The sequence below is a fragment of the Sus scrofa genome, chromosome 11 (genome assembly GCF_054392235.1).
Source record: "Sus scrofa isolate SSC_HxYL_T2T_F1_AM1 chromosome 11, Sscrofa_HxYL_maternal_Yorkshire_Landrace_v2.0, whole genome shotgun sequence".
Lineage (NCBI taxonomy): Eukaryota > Metazoa > Chordata > Mammalia > Artiodactyla > Suidae > Sus > Sus scrofa.
In genome coordinates, this window is record NC_139393.1 from 38,956,069 (window position 1) to 38,977,344 (window position 21,276).

Genomic DNA, 21,276 nt, shown 5'->3' on the forward strand with positions numbered 1-21,276 from the left:
GCTGGCTATGGGTGGGTTGCCAGGGCCAGTGCACACAGGGCTTCTTCCTGCCAAATCAGCCTTCTCCGCGAAGGAGAACACGTTTGGAGTTGGTTTCAAGCTGCGGAGACCACCAACCAAGCAGCAGTGCCCACGGAGCCAGAGGCAGCCCAGACCCTCCTTGGCCCTATGGGGAGCCTAGGGCTAGGTGAGAACTAGGCAAGCGCTGCGATCCTGAGCCAAGCCGCCTTGGGGCTGAGCTTTGTTCCCCGAGCTCAGTTTCCCTTTGCAGAGTGCAGCTCCTAGGAGCGCGTTCTGTGCCGTTTCGCAGCTAGGCCCTAGGTGGAACCCTCCCTAGCTGGCTATGGGTGGGTTGCCAGGGCCAATGCACACAGGGCTTCTACCTGCCAAATCAGCCTTCTCCGCGAAGGAGAACACGTTTGGAGTTGGTTTCAAGCTGCGGAGACCACCAACCAAGCAGCTGTGCCCACGGAGCCAGAGGCAGCCCAGACCCTCCTTGGCCCTATGGGGAGCCTAGGGCTAGGTGAGAACTAGGCAAGCGCTGCGATCCTGAGCCAAGCCGCCTTGGCGCTGAGCTTTGTTCCCCGAGCACAGTTTCCCTTTGCAGAGTGCAGCTCCTAGGAGCGCGTTTTGTGCCGTTTCGCAGCTAGGCCCTAGGTGGGTCCCTCCCTAGCTGGCTATGGGTGGGTTGCCAGGGCCAGTGCACACAGGGCTTCTTCCTTCCAAATCAGCCTTCTCCGCGAAGGAGAACACGTTTGGAGTTGGTTTCAAGCTGCGGAGACCACCAGCCAAGCAGCAGTGCCCACGGAGCCAGAGGCAGCCCAGACCCTCCTTGGCCCTATGGGGAGCCTAGGGCTAGGTGAGAACTAGGCAAGCGCTGCGATCCTGAGCCAAGCCGCCTTGGGGCTGAGCTTTGTTCCCCGAGCACAGTTTCCCTTTGCAGAGTGCAGCTCCTAGGAGCGCGTTCTGTGCGGTTTCGCAGCTAGGCCCTAGGTGGGTCCGTCCCTAGCTGGCTATGGGTGGGTTGCCAGGGCCAGTGCACACAGGGCTTCTTCCTGCCAAATCAGCCTTCTCCGCGAAGGAGAACACGTTTGGAGTTGGTTTCAAGCTGCGGAGACCACCAACCAAGCAGCTGTGCCCACGGAGCCAGAGGCAGCCCAGACCCTCCTTGGCCCTATGGGGAGCCTAGGGCTAGGTGAGAACTAGGCAAGCGCTGCGATCCTGAGCCAAGCCGCCTTGGCGCTGAGCTTTGTTCCCCGAGCACAGTTTCCCTTTGCAGAGTGCAGCTCCTAGGAGCGCGTTTTGTGCCGTTTCGCAGCTAGGCCCTAGGTGGGTCCGTCCCTAGCTGGCTATGGGTGGGTTGCCAGGGCCAGTGCACACAGGGCTTCTTCCTGCCAAATCAGCCTTCTCCGCGAAGGAGAACACGTTTGGAGTTGGTTTCAAGCTGCGGAGACCACCAGCCAAGCAGCAGTGCCCACGGAGCCAGAGGCAGCCCAGACCCTCCTTGGCCCTATGGGGAGCCTAGGGCTAGGTGAAAACTAGGCAAGCGCTGCGATCCTGAGCCAAGCCGCCTTGGGGCTGAGGTTTGTTCCCCGAGCACAGTTTCCCTTTGCAGAGTGCAGCTCCTAGGAGCGCGTTTTGTGCCGTTTCGCAGCTAGGCCCTAGGTGGGTCCCTCCCTAGCTGGCTATGGGTGGTTTGCCAGGGCCAGTGCACACAGGGCTTCTTCCTGCCAAATCAGCCTTCTCCGCGAAGGAGAACACGTTTGGAGTTGGTTTCAAGCTGCGGAGACCACCAACCAAGCAGCAGTGCCCACGGAGCCAGAGGCAGCCCAGACCCTCCTTGGCCCTATGGGGAGCCTAGGGCTAGGTGAGAACTAGGCAAGCGCTGCGATCCTGAGCCAAGCCGCCTTGGGGCTGAGCTTTGTTCCCCGAGCTCAGTTTCCCTTTGCAGAGTGCAGCTCCTAGGAGCGCGTTCTGTGCCGTTTCGCAGCTAGGCCCTAGGTGGAACCCTCCCTAGCTGGCTATGGGTGGGTTGCCAGGGCCAATGCACACAGGGCTTCTACCTGCCAAATCAGCCTTCTCCGCGAAGGAGAACACGTTTGGAGTTGGTTTCAAGCTGCGGAGACCACCAACCAAGCAGCTGTGCCCACGGAGCCAGAGGCAGCCCAGACCCTCCTTGGCCCTATGGGGAGCCCAGGGCTAGGTGAGAACTAGGCAAGCGCTGCGATCCTGAGCCAAGCCGCCTTGGCGCTGAGCTTTGTTCCCCGAGCACAGTTTCCCTTTGCAGAGTGCAGCTCCTAGGAGCGCGTTTTGTGCCGTTTCGCAGCTAGGCCCTAGGTGGGTCCGTCCCTAGCTGGCTATGGGTGGGTTGCCAGGGCCAGTGCACACAGGGCTTCTTCCTGCCAAATCAGCCTTCTCCGCGAAGGAGAACACGTTTGGAGTTGGTTTCAAGCTGCGGAGACCACCAACCAAGCAGCAGTGCCCACGGAGCCAGAGGCAGCCCAGACCCTCCTTGGCCCTATGGGGAACCTAGGGCTAGGTGAGAACTAGGCAAGCGCTGCGATCCTGAGCCAAGCCGCCTTGGGGCTGAGCTTTGTTCCCCGAGCACAGTTTCCCTTTGCAGAGTGCAGCTCCTAGGAGCGCGTTCTGTGCGGTTTCGCAGCTAGGCCCTAGGTGGGTCCGTCCCTAGCTGGCTATGGGTGGGTTGCCAGGGCCAGTGCACACAGGGCTTCTTCCTGCCAAATCAGCCTTCTCCGCGAAGGAGAACACGTTTGGAGTTGGTTTCAAGGTGCGGAGACCACCAGCCAAGCAGCAGTGCCCACGGAGCCAGAGGCAGCCCAGACCCTCCTTGGCCCTATGGGGAGCCTAGGGCTAGGTGAGAACTAGGCAAGCGCTGCGATCCTGAGCCAAGCCGCCTTGGGGCTGAGGTTTGTTCCCCGAGCACAGTTTCCCTTTGCAGAGTGCAGCTCCTAGGAGCGCGTTTTGTGCCGTTTCGCAGCTAGGCCCTAGGTGGGTCCCTCCCTAGCTGGCTATGGGTGGGTTGCCAGGGCCAGTGCACACAGGGCTTCTTCCTGCCAAATCAGCCTTCTCCGCGAAGGAGAACACGTTTGGAGTTGGTTTCAAGCTGCGGAGACCACCAGCCAAGCAGCAGTGCCCACGGAGCCAGAGGCAGCCCAGACCCTCCTGGGCCCTATGGGGAGCCTAGGGCTAGGTGAGAACTAGGCAAGCGCTGCGATCCTGAGCCAAGCCGCCTTTGGGCTGAGCTTTGTTCCCCGAGCTCAGTTTCCCTTTGCAGAGTGCAGCTCCTAGGAGCGCGTTCTGTGCCGTTTCGCAGCTAGGCCCTAGGTGGGTCCCTCCCTAGCTGGCTATGGGTGGTTTGCCAGGGCCAGTGCACACAGGGCTTCTTCCTGCCAAATCAGCCTTCTCCGCGAAGGAGAACACGTTTGGAGTTGGTTTCACGGTGCGGAGACCACCAGCCAAGCAGCAGTGCCCACGGAGCCAGAGGCAGCCCAGACCCTCCTTGGCCCTATGGGGAGCCTAGGGCTAGGTGAGAACTAGGCAAGCGCTGCGATCCTGAGCCAAGCCGCCTTGGGGCTGAGCTTTGTTCCCCGAGCTCAGTTTCCCTTTGCAGAGTGCAGCTCCTAGGAGCGCGTTTTGTGCCGTTTCGCAGCTAGGCCCTAGGTGGGTCCCTCCCTAGCTGGCTATGGGTGGGTTGCCAGGGCCAGTGCACACAGGGCTTCTTCCTGCCAAATCAGCCTTCTCCGCGAAGGAGAACACGTTTGGAGTTGGTTTCACGGTGCGGAGACCACCAGCCAAGCAGCAGTGCCCACGGAGCCAGAGGCAGCCCAGACCCTCCTTGGCCCTATGGGGAGCCTAGGGCTAGGTGAGAACTAGGCAAGCGCTGCGATCCTGAGCCAAGCCGCCTTGGGGCTGAGGTTTGTTCCCCGAGCACAGTTTCCCTTTGCAGAGTGCAGCTCCTAGGAGCGCGTTTTGTGCCGATTCGCAGCTAGGCCCTAGGTGGGTCCCTCCCTAGCTGGCTATGGGTGGGTTGCCAGGGCCAGTGCACACAGGGCTTCTTCCTGCCAAATCAGCCTTCTCCGCGAAGGAGAACACGTTTGGAGTTGGTTTCAAGCTGCGGAGACCACCAGCCAAGCAGCAGTGCCCACGGAGCCAGAGGCAGCCCAGACCCTCCTTGGCCCTATGGGGAGCCTAGGGCTAGGTGAGAACTAGGCAAGCGCTGCGATCCTGAGCCAAGCCGCCTTTGGGCTGAGCTTTGTTCCCCGAGCTCAGTTTCCCTTTGCAGAGTGCAGCTCCTAGGAGCGCGTTCTGTGCCGTTTCGCAGCTAGGCCCTAGGTGGGTCCCTCCCTAGCTGGCTATGGGTGGTTTGCCAGGGCCAGTGCACACAGGGCTTCTTCCTGCCAAATCAGCCTTCTCCGCGAAGGAGAACACGTTTGGAGTTGGTTTCAAGGTGCGGAGACCACCAGCCAAGCAGCAGTGCCCACGGAGCCAGAGGCAGCCCAGACCCTCCTTGGCCCTATGGGGAGCCTAGGGCTAGGTGAGAACTAGGCAAGCGCTGCGATCCTGAGCCAAGCCGCCTTGGGGCTGAGCTTTGTTCCCCGAGCTCAGTTTCCCTTTGCAGAGTGCAGCTCCTAGGAGCGCGTTTTGTGCCGTTTCGCAGCTAGGCCCTAGGTGGGTCCCTCCCTAGCTGGCTATGGGTGGGTTGCCAGGGCCAGTGCACACAGGGCTTCTTCCTGCCAAATCAGCCTTCTCCGCGAAGGAGAACACGTTTGGAGTTGGTTTCACGGTGCGGAGACCACCAGCCAAGCAGCAGTGCCCACGGAGCCAGAGGCAGCCCAGACCCTCCTTGGCCCTATGGGGAGCCTAGGGCTAGGTGAGAACTAGGCAAGCGCTGCGATCCTGAGCCAAGCCGCCTTGGGGCTGAGGTTTGTTCCCCGAGCACAGTTTCCCTTTGCAGAGTGCAGCTCCTAGGAGCGCGTTTTGTGCCGATTCGCAGCTAGGCCCTAGGTGGGTCCCTCCCTAGCTGGCTATGGGTGGGTTGCCAGGGCCAGTGCACACAGGGCTTCTTCCTGCCAAATCAGCCTTCTCCGCGAAGGAGAACACGTTTGGAGTTGGTTTCAAGCTGCGGAGACCACCAGCCAAGCAGCAGTGCCCACGGAGCCAGAGGCAGCCCAGACCCTCCTTGGCCCTATGGGGAGCCTAGGGCTAGGTGAGAACTAGGCAAGCGCTGCGATCCTGAGCCAAGCCGCCTTGGGGCTGAGGTTTGTTCCCCGAACACAGTTTCCCTTTGCAGAGTGCAGCTCCTAGGAGCGCGTTTTGTGCCGTTTCGCAGCTAGGCCCTAGGTGGGTCCCTCCCTAGCTGGCTATGGGTGGGTTGCCAGGGCCAGTGCACACAGGGCTTCTTCCTGCCAAATCAGCCTTCTCCGCGAAGGAGAACACGTTTGGAGTTGGTTTCAAGCTGCGGAGACCACCAGCCAAGCAGCAGTGCCCACGGAGCCAGAGGCAGCCCAGACCCTCCTTGGCCCTATGGGGAGCCTAGGGCTAGGTGAGAACTAGGCAAGCGCTGCGATCCTGAGCCAAGCCGCCTTGGGGCTGAGCTTTGTTCCCCGAGCACAGTTTCCCTTTGCAGAGTGCAGCTCCTAGGAGCGCGTTTTGTGCCGTTTCGCAGCTAGGCCCTAGGTGGGTCCCTCCCTAGCTGGCTATGGGTGGGTTGCCAGGGCCAATGCACACAGGGCTTCTACCTGCCAAATCAGCCTTCTCCGCGAAGGAGAACACGTTTGGAGTTGGTTTCAAGCTGCGGAGACCACCAACCAAGCAGCAGTGCCCACGGAGCCAGAGGCAGCCCAGACCCTCCTTGGCCCTATGGGGAGCCTAGGGCTAGGTGAGAACTAGGCAAGCGCTGCGATCCTGAGCCAAGCCGCCTTGGGGCTGAGGTTTGTTCCCCGAGCACAGTTTCCCTTTGCAGAGTGCAGCTCCTAGGAGCGCGTTTTGTGCCGTTTCGCAGCTAGGCCCTAGGTGGGTCCCTCCCTAGCTGGCTATGGGTGGGTTGCCAGGGCCAGTGCACACAGGGCTTCTTCCTGCCAAATCAGCCTTCTCCGCGAAGGAGAACACGTTTGGAGTTGGTTTCACGGTGCGGAGACCACCAGCCAAGCAGCAGTGCCCACGGAGCCAGAGGCAGCCCAGACCCTCCTTGGCCCTATGGGGAGCCTAGGGCTAGGTGAGAACTAGGCAAGCGCTGCGATCCTGAGCCAAGCCGCCTTGGGGCTGAGGTTTGTTCCCCGAGCACAGTTTCCCTTTGCAGAGTGCAGCTCCTAGGAGCGCGTTTTGTGCCGTTTCGCAGCTAGGCCCTAGGTGGGTCCGTCCCTAGCTGGCTATGGGTGGGTTGCCAGGGCCAGTGCACACAGGGCTTCTTCCTGCCAAATCAGCCTTCTCCGCGAAGGAGAACACGTTTGGAGTTGGTTTCAAGCTGCGGAGACCACCAACCAAGCAGCAGTGCCCACGGAGCCAGAGGCAGCCCAGACCCTCCTTGGCCCTATGGGGAGCCTAGGGCTAGGTGAGAACTAGGCAAGCGCTGCGATCCTGAGCCAAGCCGCCTTGGGGCTGAGCTTTGTTCCCCGAGCTCAGTTTCCCTTTGCAGAGTGCAGCTCCTAGGAGCGCGTTCTGTGCCGTTTCGCAGCTAGGCCCTAGGTGGAACCCTCCCTAGCTGGCTATGGGTGGGTTGCCAAGGCCAGTGCACACAGGGCTTCCTCCTGCCAAATCAGCCTTCTCCGCGAAGGAGAACACGTTTGGAGTTGGTTTCACGGTGCGGAGACCACCAGCCAAGCAGCAGTGCCCACGGAGCCAGAGGCAGCCCAGACCCTCCTGGGCCCTATGGGGAGCCTAGGGCTAGGTGAGAACTAGGCAAGCGCTGCGATCCTGAGCCAAGCCGCCTTGGGGCTGAGCTTTGTTCCCCGAGCTCAGTTTCCCTTTGCAGAGTGCAGCTCCTAGGAGCGCGTTTTGTGCCGTTTCGCAGCTAGGCCCTAGGTGGGTCCCTCCCTAGCTGGCTATGGGTGGGTTGCCAGGGCCAATGCACACAGGGCTTCTACCTGCCAAATCAGCCTTCTCCGCGAAGGAGAACACGTTTGGAGTTGGTTTCAAGCTGCGGAGACCACCAACCAAGCAGCAGTGCCCACGGAGCCAGAGGCAGCCCAGACCCTCCTTGGCCCTATGGGGAGCCTAGGGCTAGGTGAGAACTAGGCAAGCGCTGCGATTCTGAGCCAAGCCGCCTTGGGGCTGAGGTTTGTTCCCCGAACACAGTTTCCCTTTGCAGAGTGCAGCTCCTAGGAGCGCGTTTTGTGCCGTTTCGCAGCTAGGCCCTAGGTGGGTCCGTCCCTAGCTGGCTATGGGTGGGTTGCCAGGGCCAGTGCACACAGGGCTTCTTCCTGCCAAATCAGCCTTCTCCGCGAAGGAGAACACGTTTGGAGTTGGTTTCAAGCTGCGGAGACCACCAACCAAGCAGCAGTGCCCACGGAGCCAGAGGCAGCCCAGACCCTCCTTGGCCCTATGGGGAGCCTAGGGCTAGGTGAGAACTAGGCAAGCGCTGCGATCCTGAGCCAAGCCGCCTTGGGGCTGAGCTTTGTTCCCCGAGCTCAGTTTCCCTTTGCAGAGTGCAGCTCCTAGGAGCGCGTTCTGTGCCGTTTCGCAGCTAGGCCCTAGGTGGAACCCTCCCTAGCTGGCTATGGGTGGGTTGCCAAGGCCAGTGCACACAGGGCTTCCTCCTGCCAAATCAGCCTTCTCCGCGAAGGAGAACACGTTTGGAGTTGGTTTCAAGCTGCGGAGACCACCAACCAAGCAGCAGTGCCCACGGAGCCAGAGGCAGCCCAGACCCTCCTTGGCCCTATGGGGAGCCTAGGGCTAGGTGAGAACTAGGCAAGCGCTGCGATCCTGAGCCAAGCCGCCTTGGGGCTGAGGTTTGTTCCCCGAGCACAGTTTCCCTTTGCAGAGTGCAGCTCCTAGGAGCGCGTTTTGTGCCGTTTCGCAGCTAGGCCCTAGGTGGGTCCCTCCCTAGCTGGCTATGGGTGGGTTGCCAGGGCCAGTGCACACAGGGCTTCTTCCTGCCAAATCAGCCTTCTCCGCGAAGGAGAACACGTTTGGAGTTGGTTTCAAGCTGCGGAGACCACCAGCCAAGCAGCAGTGCCCACGGAGCCAGAGGCAGCCCAGACCCTCCTTGACCCTATGGGGAGCCTAGGGCTAGGTGAGAACTAGGCAAGCGCTGCGATCCTGAGCCAAGCCGCCTTGGGGCTGAGGTTTGTTCCCCGAGCACAGTTTCCCTTTGCAGAGTGCAGCTCCTAGGAGCGCGTTTTGTGCCGATTCGCAGCTAGGCCCTAGGTGGGTCCGTCCCTAGCTGGCTATGGGTGGGTTGCCAGGGCCAGTGCACACAGGGCTTCTTCCTGCCAAATCAGCCTTCTCCGCGAAGGAGAACACGTTTGGAGTTGGTTTCAAGGTGCGGAGACCACCAGCCAAGCAGCAGTGCCCACGGAGCCAGAGGCAGCCCAGACCCTCCTTGGCCCTATGGGGAGCCTAGGGCTAGGTGAGAACTAGGCAAGCGCTGCGATCCTGAGCCAAGCCGCCTTGGGGCTGAGCTTTGTTCCCCGAACACAGTTTCCCTTTGCAGAGTGCAGCTCCTAGGAGCGCGTTTTGTGCCGTTTCGCAGCTAGGCCCTAGGTGGGTCCCTCCCTAGCTGGCTATGGGTGGGTTGCCAGGGCCAGTGCACACAGGGCTTCTTCCTGCCAAATCAGCCTTCTCCGCGAAGGAGAACACGTTTGGAGTTGGTTTCAAGGTGCGGAGACCACCAGCCAAGCAGCAGTGCCCACGGAGCCAGAGGCAGCCCAGACCCTCCTGGGCCCTATGGGGAGCCTAGGGCTAGGTGAGAACTAGGCAAGCGCTGCGATCCTGAGCCAAGCCGCCTTGGGGCTGAGCTTTGTTCCCCGAGCTCAGTTTCCCTTTGCAGAGTGCAGCTCCTAGGAGCGCGTTTTGTGCCGTTTCGCAGCTAGGCCCTAGGTGGGTCCCTCCCTAGCTGGCTATGGGTGGGTTGCCAGGGCCAATGCACACAGGGCTTCTACCTGCCAAATCAGTCTTCTCCACGAAGGAGAACACGTTTGGAGTTGGTTTCAAGCTGCGGAGACCACCAACCAAGCAGCAGTGCCCACGGAGCCAGAGGCAGCCCAGACCCTCCTTGGCCCTATTGGGAGCCTAGGGCTAGGTGAGAACTAGGCAAGCGCTGCGATCCTGAGCCAAGCCGCCTTGGGGCTGAGGTTTGTTCCCCGAGCACAGTTTCCCTTTGCAGAGTGCAGCTCCTAGGAGCGCGTTTTGTGCCGTTTCGCAGCTAGGCCCTAGGTGGGTCCGTCCCTAGCTGGCTATGGGTGGGTTGCCAGGGCCAGTGCACACAGGGCTTCTTCCTGCCAAATCAGCCTTCTCCGCGAAGGAGAACACGTTTGGAGTTGGTTTCACGGTGCGGAGACCACCAGCCAAGCAGCAGTGCCCACGGAGCCAGAGGCAGCCCAGACCCTCCTTGGCCCTATGGGGAGCCTAGGGCTAGGTGAGAACTAGGCAAGCGCTGTGATCCTGAGCCAAGCCGCCTTGGGGCTGAGCTTTGTTCCCCGAGCACAGTTTCCCTTTGCAGAGTGCAGCTCCTAGGAGCGCGTTTTGTGCCGTTTCGCAGCTAGGCCCTAGGTGGGTCCCTCCCTAGCTGGCTATGGGTGGGTTGCCAGGGCCAGTGCACACAGGGCTTCTTCCTGCCAAATCAGCCTTCTCCGCGAAGGAGAACACGTTTGGAGTTGGTTTCACGGTGCGGAGACCACCAGCCAAGCAGCAGTGCCCACGGAGCCAGAGGCAGCCCAGACCCTCCTTGGCCCTATGGGGAGCCTAGGGCTAGGTGAGAACTAGGCAAGCGCTGCGATCCTGAGCCAAGCCGCCTTGGGGCTGAGGTTTGTTCCCCGAGCACAGTTTCCCTTTGCAGAGTGCAGCTCCTAGGAGCGCGTTCTGTGCCGATTCGCAGCTAGGCCCTAGGTGGGTCCCTCCCTAGCTGGCTATGGGTGGGTTGCCAGGGCCAGTGCACACAGGGCTTCTTCCTGCCAAATCAGCCTTCTCCGCGAAGGAGAACACGTTTGGAGTTGGTTTCACGGTGCGGAGACCACCAGCCAAGCAGCAGTGCCCACGGAGCCAGAGGCAGCCCAGACCCTCCTTGGCCCTATGGGGAGCCTAGGGCTAGGTGAGAACTAGGCAAGCGCTGCGATCCTGAGCCAAGCCGCCTTGGGGCTGAGGTTTGTTCCCCGAACACAGTTTCCCTTTGCAGAGTGCAGCTCCTAGGAGCGCGTTTTGTGCCGTTTCGCAGCTAGGCCCTAGGTGGGTCCCTCCCTAGCTGGCTATGGGTGGGTTGCCAGGGCCAGTGCACACAGGGCTTCTTCCTGCCAAATCAGCCTTCTCCGCGAAGGAGAACACGTTTGGAGTTGGTTTCAAGGTGCGGAGACCACCAGCCAAGCAGCAGTGCCCACGGAGCCAGAGGCAGCCCAGACCCTCCTTGGCCCTATGGGGAGCCTAGGGCTAGGTGAGAACTAGGCAAGCGCTGCGATCCTGAGCCAAGCCGCCTTGGGGCTGAGCTTTGTTCCCCGAGCTCAGTTTCCCTTTGCAGAGTGCAGCTCCTAGGAGCGCGTTTTGTGCCGTTTCGCAGCTAGGCCCTAGGTGGGTCCCTCCCTAGCTGGCTATGGGTGGGTTGCCAGGGCCAGTGCACACAGGGCTTCTACCTGCCAAATCAGCCTTCTCCGCGAAGGAGAACACGTTTGGAGTTGGTTTCAAGCTGCGGAGACCACCAACCAAGCAGCTGTGCCCACGGAGCCAGAGGCAGCCCAGACCCTCCTTGGCCCTATGGGGAGCCTAGGGCTAGGTGAGAACTAGGCAAGCGCTGCGATCCTGAGCCAAGCCGCCTTGGGGCTGAGCTTTGTTCCCCGAGCACAGTTTCCCTTTGCAGAGTGCAGCTCCTAGGAGCGCGTTTTGTGCCGTTTCGCAGCTAGGCCCTAGGTGGGTCCGTCCCTAGCTGGCTGTGGGTGGGTTGCCAGGGCCAGTGCACACAGGGCTTCTTCCTGCCAAATCAGCCTTCTCCGCGAAGGAGAACACGTTTGGAGTTGGTTTCACGGTGCGGAGACCACCAGCCAAGCAGCAGTGCCCACGGAGCCAGAGGCAGCCCAGACCCTCCTTGGCCCTATGGGGAGCCTAGGGCTAGGTGAGAACTAGGCAAGCGCTGTGATCCTGAGCCAAGCCGCCTTGGGGCTGAGCTTTGTTCCCCGAGCACAGTTTCCCTTTGCAGAGTGCAGCTCCTAGGAGCGCGTTTTGTGCCGTTTCGCAGCTAGGCCCTAGGTGGGTCCGTCCCTAGCTGGCTATGGGTGGGTTGCCAGGGCCAGTGCACACAGGGCTTCTTCCTGCCAAATCAGCCTTCTCCGCGAAGGAGAACACGTTTGGAGTTGGTTTCACGGTGCGGAGACCACCAGCCAAGCAGCAGTGCCCACGGAGCCAGAGGCAGCCCAGACCCTCCTTGGCCCTATGGGGAGCCTAGGGCTAGGTGAGAACTAGGCAAGCGCTGCGATCCTGAGCCAAGCCGCCTTGGGGCTGAGGTTTGTTCCCCGAGCACAGTTTCCCTTTGCAGAGTGCAGCTCCTAGGAGCGCGTTCTGTGCCGATTCGCAGCTAGGCCCTAGGTGGGTCCGTCCCTAGCTGGCTATGGGTGGGTTGCCAGGGCCAGTGCACACAGGGCTTCTTCCTGCCAAATCAGCCTTCTCCGCGAAGGAGAACACGTTTGGAGTTGGTTTCAAGGTGCGGAGACCACCAGCCAAGCAGCAGTGCCCACGGAGCCAGAGGCAGCCCAGACCCTCCTTGGCCCTATGGGGAGCCTAGGGCTAGGTGAGAACTAGGCAAGCGCTGCGATCCTGAGCCAAGCCGCCTTGGGGCTGAGGTTTGTTCCCCGAACACAGTTTCCCTTTGCAGAGTGCAGCTCCTAGGAGCGAGTTTTGTGCCGTTTCGCAGCTAGGCCCTAGGTGGGTCCCTCCCTAGCTGGCTATGGGTGGGTTGCCAGGGCCAGTGCACACAGGGCTTCTTCCTGCCAAATCAGCCTTCTCCGCGAAGGAGAACACGTTTGGAGTTGGTTTCAAGGTGCGGAGACCACCAGCCAAGCAGCAGTGCCCACGGAGCCAGAGGCAGCCCAGACCCTCCTTGGCCCTATGGGGAGCCTAGGGCTAGGTGAGAACTAGGCAAGCGCTGCGATCCTGAGCCAAGCCGCCTTGGGGCTGAGCTTTGTTCCCCGAGCTCAGTTTCCCTTTGCATAGTGCAGCTCCTAGGAGCGCGTTTTGTGCCGTTTCGCAGCTAGGCCCTAGGTGGGTCCCTCCCTAGCTGGCTATGGGTGGGTTGCCAGGGCCAATGCACACAGGGCTTCTACCTGCCAAATCAGCCTTCTCCGCGAAGGAGAACACGTTTGGAGTTGGTTTCAAGCTGCGGAGACCACCAACCAAGCAGCTGTGCCCACGGAGCCAGAGGCAGCCCAGACCCTCCTTGGCCCTATGGGGAGCCTAGGGCTAGGTGAGAACTAGGCAAGCGCTGCGATCCTGAGCCAAGCCGCCTTGGCGCTGAGCTTTGTTCCCCGAGCACAGTTTCCCTTTGCAGAGTGCAGCTCCTAGGAGCGCGTTTTGTGCCGTTTCGCAGCTAGGCCGTAGGTGGGTCCGTCCCTAGCTGGCTATGGGTGGGTTGCCAGGGCCAGTGCACACAGGGCTTCTTCCTGCCAAATCAGCCTTCTCCGCGAAGGAGAACACGTTTGGAGTTGGTTTCACGGTGCGGAGACCACCAGCCAAGCAGCAGTGCCCACGGAGCCAGAGGCAGCCCAGACCCTCCTTGGCCCTATGGGGAGCCTAGGGCTAGGTGAGAACTAGGCAAGCGCTGCGATCCTGAGCCAAGCCGCCTTGGGGCTGAGCTTTGTTCCCCGAGCACAGTTTCCCTTTGCAGAGTGCAGCTCCTAGGAGCGCGTTTTGTGCCGTTTCGCAGCTAGGCCCTAGGTGGGTCCCTCCCTAGCTGGCTATGGGTGGGTTGCCAGGGCCAGTGCACACAGGGCTTCTTCCTGCCAAATCAGCCTTCTCCGCGAAGGAGAACACGTTTGGAGTTGGTTTCACGGTGCGGAGACCACCAGCCAAGCAGCAGTGCCCACGGAGCCAGAGGCAGCCCAGACCCTCCTTGGCCCTATGGGGAGCCTAGGGCTAGGTGAGAACTAGGCAAGCGCTGCGATCCTGAGCCAAGCCGCCTTGGGGCTGAGGTTTGTTCCCCGAGCACAGTTTCCCTTTGCAGAGTGCAGCTCCTAGGAGCGCGTTCTGTGCCGATTCGCAGCTAGGCCCTAGGTGGGTCCCTCCCTAGCTGGCTATGGGTGGGTTGCCAGGGCCAGTGCACACAGGGCTTCTTCCTGCCAAATCAGCCTTCTCCGCGAAGGAGAACACGTTTGGAGTTGGTTTCAAGGTGCGGAGACCACCAGCCAAGCAGCAGTGCCCACGGAGCCAGAGGCAGCCCAGACCCTCCTTGGCCCTATGGGGAGCCTAGGGCTAGGTGAGAACTAGGCAAGCGCTGCGATCCTGAGCCAAGCCGCCTTGGGGCTGAGGTTTGTTCCCCGAACACAGTTTCCCTTTGCAGAGTGCAGCTCCTAGGAGCGCGTTTTGTGCCGTTTCGCAGCTAGGCCCTAGGTGGGTCCCTCCCTAGCTGGCTATTGGTGGGTTGCCAGGGCCAGTGCACACAGGGCTTCTTCCTGCCAAATCAGCCTTCTCCGCGAAGGAGAACACGTTTGGAGTTGGTTTCAAGGTGCGGAGACCACCAGCCAAGCAGCAGTGCCCACGGAGCCAGAGGCAGCCCAGACCCTCCTTGGCCCTATGGGGAGCCTAGGGCTAGGTGAGAACTAGGCAAGCGCTGCGATCCTGAGCCAAGCCGCCTTGGGGCTGAGCTTTGTTCCCCGAGCTCAGTTTCCCTTTGCAGAGTGCAGCTCCTAGGAGCGCGTTTTGTGCCGTTTCGCAGCTAGGCCCTAGGTGGGTCCCTCCCTAGCTGGCTATGGGTGGGTTGCCAGGGCCAGTGCACACAGGGCTTCTACCTGCCAAATCAGCCTTCTCCGCGAAGGAGAACACGTTTGGAGTTGGTTTCAAGCTGCGGAGACCACCAACCAAGCAGCTGTGCCCACGGAGCCAGAGGCAGCCCAGACCCTCCTTGGCCCTATGGGGAGCCTAGGGCTAGGTGAGAACTAGGCAAGCGCTGCGATCCTGAGCCAAGCCGCCTTGGGGCTGAGCTTTGTTCCCCGAGCACAGTTTCCCTTTGCAGAGTGCAGCTCCTAGGAGCGCGTTTTGTGCCGTTTCGCAGCTAGGCCGTAGGTGGGTCCGTCCCTAGCTGGCTATGGGTGGGTTGCCAGGGCCAGTGCACACAGGGCTTCTTCCTGCCAAATCAGCCTTCTCCGCGAAGGAGAACACGTTTGGAGTTGGTTTCACGGTGCGGAGACCACCAGCCAAGCAGCAGTGCCCACGGAGCCAGAGGCAGCCCAGACCCTCCTTGGCCCTATGGGGAGCCTAGGGCTAGGTGAGAACTAGGCAAGCGCTGTGATCCTGAGCCAAGCCGCCTTGGGGCTGAGCTTTGTTCCCCGAGCACAGTTTCCCTTTGCAGAGTGCAGCTCCTAGGAGCGCGTTTTGTGCCGTTTCGCAGCTAGGCCCTAGGTGGGTCCGTCCCTAGCTGGCTATGGGTGGGTTGCCAGGGCCAGTGCACACAGGGCTTCTTCCTGCCAAATCAGCCTTCTCCGCGAAGGAGAACACGTTTGGAGTTGGTTTCACGGTGCGGAGACCACCAGCCAAGCAGCAGTGCCCACGGAGCCAGAGGCAGCCCAGACCCTCCTTGGCCCTATGGGGAGCCTAGGGCTAGGTGAGAACTAGGCAAGCGCTGCGATCCTGAGCCAAGCCGCCTTGGGGCTGAGGTTTGTTCCCCGAGCACAGTTTCCCTTTGCAGAGTGCAGCTCCTAGGAGCGCGTTCTGTGCCGATTCGCAGCTAGGCCCTAGGTGGGTCCGTCCCTAGCTGGCTATGGGTGGGTTGCCAGGGCCAGTGCACACAGGGCTTCTTCCTGCCAAATCAGCCTTCTCCGCGAAGGAGAACACGTTTGGAGTTGGTTTCAAGGTGCGGAGACCACCAGCCAAGCAGCAGTGCCCACGGAGCCAGAGGCAGCCCAGACCCTCCTTGGCCCTATGGGGAGCCTAGGGCTAGGTGAGAACTAGGCAAGCGCTGCGATCCTGAGCCAAGCCGCCTTGGGGCTGAGGTTTGTTCCCCGAACACAGTTTCCCTTTGCAGAGTGCAGCTCCTAGGAGCGAGTTTTGTGCCGTTTCGCAGCTAGGCCCTAGGTGGGTCCCTCCCTAGCTGGCTATGGGTGGGTTGCCAGGGCCAGTGCACACAGGGCTTCTTCCTGCCAAATCAGCCTTCTCCGCGAAGGAGAACACGTTTGGAGTTGGTTTCAAGGTGCGGAGACCACCAGCCAAGCAGCAGTGCCCACGGAGCCAGAGGCAGCCCAGACCCTCCTTGGCCCTATGGGGAGCCTAGGGCTAGGTGAGAACTAGGCAAGCGCTGCGATCCTGAGCCAAGCCGCCTTGGGGCTGAGCTTTGTTCCCCGAGCTCAGTTTCCCTTTGCAGAGTGCAGCTCCTAGGAGCGCGTTTTGTGCCGTTTCGCAGCTAGGCCCTAGGTGGGTCCCTCCCTAGCTGGCTATGGGTGGGTTGCCAGGGCCAATGCACACAGGGCTTCTACCTGCCAAATCAGCCTTCTCCGCGAAGGAGAACACGTTTGGAGTTGGTTTCAAGCTGCGGAGACCACCAACCAAGCAGCTGTGCCCACGGAGCCAGAGGCAGCCCAGACCCTCCTTGGCCCTATGGGGAGCCTAGGGCTAGGTGAGAACTAGGCAAGCGCTGCGATCCTGAGCCAAGCCGCCTTGGCGCTGAGCTTTGTTCCCCGAGCACAGTTTCCCTTTGCAGAGTGCAGCTCCTAGGAGCGCGTTTTGTGCCGTTTCGCAGCTAGGCCGTAGGTGGGTCCGTCCCTAGCTGGCTATGGGTGGGTTGCCAGGGCCAGTGCACACAGGGCTTCTTCCTGCCAAATCAGCCTTCTCCGCGAAGGAGAACACGTTTGGAGTTGGTTTCACGGTGCGGAGACCACCAGCCAAGCAGCAGTGCCCACGGAGCCAGAGGCAGCCCAGACCCTCCTTGGCCCTATGGGGAGCCTAGGGCTAGGTGAGAACTAGGCAAGCGCTGCGATCCTGAGCCAAGCCGCCTTGGGGCTGAGCTTTGTTCCCCGAGCACAGTTTCCCTTTGCAGAGTGCAGCTCCTAGGAGCGCGTTTTGTGCCGTTTCGCAGCTAGGCCCTAGGTGGGTCCGTCCCTAGCTGGCTATGGGTGGGTTGCCAGGGCCAGTGCACACAGGGCTTCTTCCTGCCAAATCAGCCTTCTCCGCGAAGGAGAACACGTTTGGAGTTGGTTTCAAGCTGCGGAGACCACCAACCAAGCAGCAGTGCCCACGGAGCCAGAGGCAGCCCAGACCCTCCTTGGCCCTATGGGGAGCCTAGGGCTAGGTGAGAACTAGGCAAGCGCTGCGATCCTGAGCCAAGCCGCCTTGGGGCTGAGCTTTGTTCCCCGAGCTCAGTTTCCCTTTGCAGAGTGCAGCTCCTAGGTGCGCGTTCTGTGCCGTTTCGCAGCTAGGCCCTAGGTGGGTCCCTCCCTAGCTGGCTATGGGTGGGTTGCCAAGGCCAGTGCACACAGGGCTTCTTCCTGCCAAATCAGCCTTCTCCGCGAAGGAGAACACGTTTGGAGTTGGTTTCAAGCTGCGGAGACCACCAACCAAGCAGCAGTGCCCACGGAGCCAGAGGCAGCCCAGACCCTCCTTGGCCCTATGGGGAGCCTAGGGCTAGGTGAGAACTAGGCAAGCGCTGCGATCCTGAGCCAAGCCGCCTTGGGGCTGAGCTTTGTTCCCCGAGCACAGTTGCCCTTTGCAGAGTGCAGCTCCTAGGAGCGCGTTCTGTGCCGTTTCGCAGCTAGGCCCTAGGTGGGTCCGTCCCTAGCTGGCTATGGGTGGGTTGCCAGGGCCAGTGCACACAGGGCTTCTTCCTGCCAAATCAGCCTTCTCCGCGAAGGAGAACACGTTTGGAGTTGGTTTCAAGCTGCGGAGACCACCAGCCAAGCAGCAGTGCCCACGGAGCCAGAGGCAGCCCAGACCCTCCTTGGCCCTATTGGGAGCCTAGGGCTAGGTGAGAACTAGGCAAGCGCTGCGATCCTGAGCCAAGCCGCCTTGGGGCTGAGCTTTGTTCCCCGAGCACAGTTTCCCTTTGCAGAGTGCAGCTCCTAGGAGCGCGTTTTGTGCCGTTTCGCAGCTAGGCCCTAGGTGGGTCCGTCCCTAGCTGGCTATGGGTGGGTTGCCAGGGCCAGTGCACACAGGGCTTCTTCCTGCCAAATCAGCCTTCTCCGCGAAGGAGAACACGTTTGGAGTTGGTTTCAAGCTGCGGAGACCACCAACCAAGCAGCAGTGCCCACGGAGCCAGAGGCAGCCCAGACCCTCCTGGGCCCTATGGGGAGCCTAGGGCTAGGTGAGAACTAGGCAAGCGCTGCGATCCTGAGCCAAGCCGCCTTGGGGCTGAGGTTTGTTCCCCGAGCACAGTTTCCCTTTGCAGAGTGCAGCTCCTAGGAGCGCGTTTTGTGCCGTTTCGCAGCTAGGCCCTAGGTGGGTCCGTCCCTAGCTGGCTGTGGGTGGGTTGCCAGGGCCAGTGCACACAGGGCTTCTTCCTGCCAAATCAGCCTTCTCCGCGAAGGAGAACACGTTTGGAGTTGGTTTCAAGCTGCGGAGACCACCAACCAAGCAGCAGTGCCCACGGAGCCAGAGGCAGCCCAGACCCTCCTTGGCCCTATGGGGAGCCTAGGGCTAGGTGAGAACTAGGCAAGCGCTGCGATCCTGAGCCAAGCCGCCTTGGGGCTGAGCTTTGTTCCCCGAGCTCAGTTTCCCTTTGCAGAGTGCAGCTCCTAGGAGCGCGTTTTGTGCCGTTTCGCAGCTAGGCCCTAGGTGGGTCCGTCCCTAGCTGGCTATGGGTGGGTTGCCAGGGCCAGTGCACACAGGGCTTGTACCTGCCAAATCAGCCTTCTCCGCGAAGGAGAACACGTTTGGAGTTGGTTTCAAGGTGCGGAGACCACCAGCCAAGCAGCAGTGCCCACGGAGCCAGAGGCAGCCCAGACCCTCCTTGGCCCTATGGGGAGCCTAGGGCTAGGTGAGAACTAGGCAAGCGCTGCGATCCTGAGCCAAGCCGCCTTGGGGCTGAGCTTTGTTCCCCGAGCACAGTTTCCCTTTGCAGAGTGCAGCTCCTAGGAGCGCGTTTTGTGCCGTTTCGCAGCTAGGCCCTAGGTGGGTCCCTCCCTAGCTGGCTATGGGTGGGTTGCCAGGGCCAGTGCACACAGGGCTTCTTCCTGCCAAATCAGCCTTCTCCGCGAAGGAGAACACGTTTGGAGTTGGTTTCACGGTGCGGAGACCACCAACCAAGCAGCAGTGCCCACGGAGCCAGAGGCAGCCCAGACCCTCCTGGGCCCTATGGGGAGCCTAGGGCTAGGTGAGAACTAGGCAAGCGCTGCGATCCTGAGCCAAGCCGCCTTGGGGCTGAGCTTTGTTCCCCGAGCACAGTTTCCCTTTGCAGAGTGCAGCTCCTAGGAGCGCGTTCTGTGCCCTTTCGCAGCTAGGCCCTAGGTGGGTCCGTCCCTAGCTGGCTATGGGTGGGTTGCCAGGGCCAGTGCACACAGGGCTTCTTCCTGCCAAATCAGCCTTCTCCGCGAAGGAGAACACGTTTGGAGTTGGTTTCAAGGTGCGGAGACCACCAGCCAAGCAGCAGTGCCCACGGAGCCAGAGGCAGCCCAGACCCTCCTTGGCCCTATGGGGAGCCTAGGGCTAGGTGAGAACTAGGCAAGCGCTGCGATCCTGAGCCAAGCCGCCTTGGGGCTGGGGTTTGTTCTCCGAGCACAGTTTCCCTTTGCAGAGTGCAGCTCCTAGGAGTGCGTTTTGTGCCGTTTCGCAGCTAGGCCCTAGGTGGGTCCGTCCCTAGCTGGCTATGGGTGGGTTGCCAGGGCCAGTGCACACAGGGCTTCTTCCTGCCAAATCAGCCTTCTCCGCGAAGGAGAACACGTTTGGAGTTGGTTTCAATGTGCGGAGACCACCAGCCAAGCAGCAGTGCCCACGGAGCCAGAGGCAGCCCAGACCCTCCTTGGCCCTATGGGGAGCCTAGGGCTAGGTGAGAACTAGGCAAGCGCTGCGATCCTGAGCCAAGCCGCCTTGGGGCTGAGGTTTGTTCCCCGAACACAGTTTCCCTTTGCAGAGTGCAGCTCCTAGGAGCGCGTTTTGTGCCGTTTCGCAGCTAGGCCCTAGGTGGGTCCCTCCCTAGCTGGCTATGGGTGGGTTGCCAGGGCCAGTGCACACAGGGCTTCTTCCTGCCAAATCAGCCTTCTCCGCGAAGGAGAACACGTTTGGATTTGGTTTCAAGGTGCGGAGACCACCAGCCAAGCAGCAGTGCCCACGGAGCCAGAGGCAGCCCAGACCCTCCTTGGCCCTATGGGGAGCCTAGGGCTCGGTGAGAACTAGGCAAGCGCTGCGATCCTGAGCCAAGCCGCCTTGGGGCTGAGCTTTGTTCCCCGAGCTCAGTTTCCCTTTGCAGAGTGCAGCTCCTAGGAGCGCGTTTTGTGCCGTTTCGCAGCTAGGCCCTAGGTGGGTCCCTCCCTAGCTGGCTATGGGTGGGTTGCCAGGGCCAATGCACACAGGGCTTCTACCTGCCAAATCAGCCTTCTCCGCGAAGGAGAACACGTTTGGAGTTGGTTTCAAGCTGCGGAGACCACCAACCAAGCAGCAGTGCCCACGGAGCCAGAGGCAGCCCAGACCCTCCTTGGCCCTATGGGGAGCCTAGGGCTAGGTGAGAACTAGGCAAGCGCTGCGATCCTGAGCCAAGCCGCCTTGGGGCTGAGGTTTGTTCCCCGAGCACAGTTTCCCTTTGCAGAGTGCAGCTCCTAGGAGCGCGTTTTGTGCCGTTTCGCAGCTAGGCCCTAGGTGGGTCCCTCCCTAGCTGGCTATGGGTGGGTTGCCAGGGCCAGTGCACACAGGGCTTCTTCCTGCCAAATCAGCCTTCTCCGCGAAGGAGAACACGTTTGGATTTGGTTTCAAGGTGCGGAGACCACCAGCCAAGCAGCAGTGCCCACGGAGCCAGAGGCAGCCCAGACCCTCCTTGGCCCTATGGGGAGCCTAGGGCTCGGTGAGAACTAGGCAAGCGCTGCGATCCTGAGCCAAGCCGCCTTGGGGCTGAGCTTTGTTCCCCGAGCTCAGTTTCCCTTTGCAGAGTGCAGCTCCTAGGAGCGCGTTTTGTGCCGTTTCGCAGCTAGGCCCTAGGTGGGTCCCTCCCTAGCTGGCTATGGGTGTGTTGCCAGGGCCAATGCACACAGGGCTTCTACCTGCCAAATCAGCCTTCTCCGCGAAGGAGAACACGTTTGGAGTTGGTTTCAAGCTGCGGAGACCACCAACCAAGCAGCAGTGCCCACGGAGCCAGAGGCAGCCCAGACCCTCCTTGGCCCTATGGGGAGCCTAGGGCTAGGTGAGAACTAGGCAAGCGCTGCGATCCTGAGCCAAGCCGCCTTGGGGCTGAGGTTTGTTCCCCGAGCACAGTTTCCCTTTGCAGAGTGCAGCTCCTAGGAGCGCGTTTTGTGCCGTTTCGCAGCTAGGCCCTAGGTGGGTCCCTCCCTAGCTGGCTATGGGTGGGTTGCCAGGGCCAGTGCACACAGGGCTTCTTCCTGCCAAATCAGCCTTCTCCGCGAAGGAGAACACGTTTGGAGTTGGTTTCACGGTGCGGAGACCACCAGCCAAGCAGCAGTGCCCACGGAGCCAGAGGCAGCCCAGACCCTCCTTGGCCCTATGGGGAGCCTAGGTCTCGGTGAGAACTAGGCAATCGCTGCGATCCTGAGCCAAGCCGCCTTGGGGCTGAGGTTTGTTCCCCGAGCACAGTTTCCCTTTGCAGAGTGCAGCTCCTAGGAGCGTGTTTTGTGCCGTTTCGCAGCTAGGCCCTAGGTGGGTCCGTCCCTAGCTGGCTATGGGTGGGTTGCCAGGGCCAGTGCACACAGGGCTTCTTCCTGCCAAATCAGCCTTCTCTGCGAAGGAGAACACGTTTGGAGTTGGTTTCAAGCTGCGGAG